Genomic DNA, 2740 nt, shown 5'->3' with positions numbered 1-2740 from the left:
TAAGCACTGAAGAAGATATCATGGCTGGTTTCATATATCACAGTGTGTAAACATTGAGGCATCTATCTGGTATCATTTTAGAACTTATTTTTTTCAATTATATCCCTGCCTAAAATCAATCAGACTTCAAATGTATACATTAACAAAGGTGTAAAGCTAGCTTCTGTCTCTCTTGTGCCTTTAAACTTGCATGCACTTTGTTAATCTCTTCAAATGTTATTTTGGGCTTCTGTTCGAAAATACATGAATAATATACTTTGTGGTTATATATAACTGGCTGTAAAGTAGGAAATGCTTTTTTCATTTAATCAGGAAGGTAATAGTTTTCTTAAGATCTTTAAAAAGGGTACCTATTGCATCCTAGGATTTTTCTGTCTTTCTTGAAATTCCACTGTTGATTTTTCTCTCCATTCAAAATTGAAATGTCCTAATTTGCTTCAGCAATGAGGGTTTTTGTAATATATATGTGTATATATCTTTTTTTCCAGCAGGACTTTTCTTCTGTACATGTATAAGAAATTATGCATCAGACAAAAGCCTCATAAACTGACCATTTGTCCTTTGGACACAATAGCCTGCCCAGCCCCTCTGCTCCTCCTCTCCAATTATGTGTGATTAGTCTCAGTGTGTTGTGTCAAGAAGGGGGAGTGTGCTGAGTGCTTATTATCTGTTTAGGTACAAGAAGAGCACATTTAGGTTCTGACTATGAATGGAAAGTGAGCCTTTATCAGGACTAAAATCTAAATGCTACTGTCCTAGAAATCGTTTTTTTAAAAAAATACATCCTTTTCTGATACAGTCTGAGAAACACTATAGCAGCTGAAGGATTTTCTAGTTTAATCAAATTATCTCACTTGAACTAGTTTATATTGTGATATACTGTGTCCCAAGTTTTTTATAAGCATTTAATATGACTTTTCTTGTATTGGGAAGGGCAAAAATCCTACAAAGAAACAGGAAATTTTCTTTTTTTCTTAACAGTTTAATAAAACAATTTAATGACTTCTCAGGAAAACAACCTGGATCATTAAAGAATCCTCTACAGTCTCTTTAACCAGAACACTTTGAAAATGATGAAAAAAGAGAGAGAGGGATGGAGAGGCAGACAGAGGGCATGACTGAGAGAGAGAAGTACTAAATGCATGGAAGTGTAGAGATTCATGTTGAAATACATTAATTAAAATAATTACATTTTGGCAATAAGCTTTCTTCCATATTTAACAAATTGGGCAGCATGTAAACCACGAGCTTGTGAAAGTCCCTTTCTCTTCATTCTTCTTCTCAAACAAAATTCTTCACTACCGGTTTGCATGTCCTTGCATTCAGTACTTTTTATGCTCCATTAGAGCACCTAGATGGATCTCAGAAGGCATAGGTCAAGTCGCAGTTAGATCATACATTTCTTTCTCACAAAAACTTGAATTGCAATGCCAAGTGATGGGCTAACATCACAATAACAGCAATTTATTCCTCTTTTGATAAAAAGCAGTCTATTCTCAGTGTTAGATAAAGACCAGGGGCAATGCAAACCAACCATTTATCCTAGAATTGAGTAGTAGATATTCCCTATAGTTGGTATGAGTTTCATATTCAAACTCTTGTTGGAAGACACTCCTCTAATAAGAAATTAAAAACATTTAGGAATGGTTTAAAGTTGCTATAAAGGTGGCTTTGGTTTAATTACTTTTGTTCTGTTTTGCTCACAGAGCAGTGCCTTTGTTTCCTCTAAAAACATCTACAAGGAAATCTTTATAATCAACAAAGGAATGTAAAAAAATAGCAACATATGTGAATCTTTTGTTTTTAAGAGGGCTTGAACATCTACTGTACAAAAATCGAATAAAGATTATTAGTTGCCAAAAACAGAATCAGTGTCACTGGAAATTTTTTTAGCTCTAAGAAGAAAACAGTTTTACTAAAATGAGTAGCTGATAATTGCTTTTTATTTCTTTAGTGTCTGTAGCTTGAATTGAAGGCTTTGCGCAGGTGCTGCAGTCCTTAAAGTGTGTAATTGATGGCTTGTTTACCAAAGATGCATTTAGACTTCATCCTGTAAACTTGCATTGTAGCTCCACAGGCAGTAAAGTTACTCATCTGCATAAGTGTTTGCAGGTTTGGACTGTGCAGATATTTTTAGAGGTATATAGGCAAGCATTTTTTGTTTTAAAATGCTTTTTGAAAAGTCACAGCTACAGGGTTTTGTGCATGTGAGAGACTAAAAATATTGGGTTTTTTAAACATCTCTGAGAGTCACGCACTTTAGGAGGTGTGACTGACTTGATAAATAGTTTCTGAGCTCTTATATTTTAATAAAAATACAATGTTTATTAATCAGTACCTCAAAAGTCTTTGCTTAAAAAAAGTTAGGCAGGTTATCGAATCATGCTTACGAAAAGGTATTGGAGCCTTTTGTGTGTCATGCTTTAACTAGCCTCTGATACTTTGTGTATTTTTAATGATATAGCTTACTGTGTTCCATAACAGAATATTAAGCTTAATTAGTTTGTGTTTTCAAAGCACTTTGAAGATGAAAGACGCTGTACAAGAGCTATGCTGTCTTCCCTGGCAATGGGAACATTAGACTGATGCGTGTTTTCCTTCACATATATTGGTAGTTTTAGAGCAATATTGCATCATCCTCCTTTCTCAGGGAAAAATGGCAGAGAGAAATGATCTTCTTGTGGACATCCCCATGGGTACAGTCCTAATGCAGCTGATGCCACTGGCAGTGAGTTATGAT

At 34.6% G+C, this 2740-nt stretch overlaps 1 protein-coding gene across 1 annotated transcript in view; it reads left to right on the top strand.

Moving 5' to 3' along the window:
* The window catches only part of LOC112971537 (calmodulin-lysine N-methyltransferase-like), a 91638-nt gene extending 89776 nt beyond the window's left edge, over positions 1-1862 (top strand). Inside the window, exon 11 of the mRNA XM_026077074.1 lies at positions 1-1862. This exon is cut by the window's left edge and continues 213 nt beyond it. The gene's annotated coding sequence lies outside the window, so the exon portion shown is untranslated.
* Positions 1863-2740: the final 878 nt, after the last annotated feature.

Source organism: Apteryx rowi, unplaced genomic scaffold (assembly GCF_003343035.1).
Source record: "Apteryx rowi isolate R43461 unplaced genomic scaffold, aptRow1 scaffold_447, whole genome shotgun sequence".
In the NCBI taxonomy this organism is placed as follows: Eukaryota; Metazoa; Chordata; class Aves; order Apterygiformes; family Apterygidae; genus Apteryx; species Apteryx rowi.
Note: the sequence above shows the minus strand (reverse complement) of the source record. Positions and strands in the feature narration are given on the sequence as shown.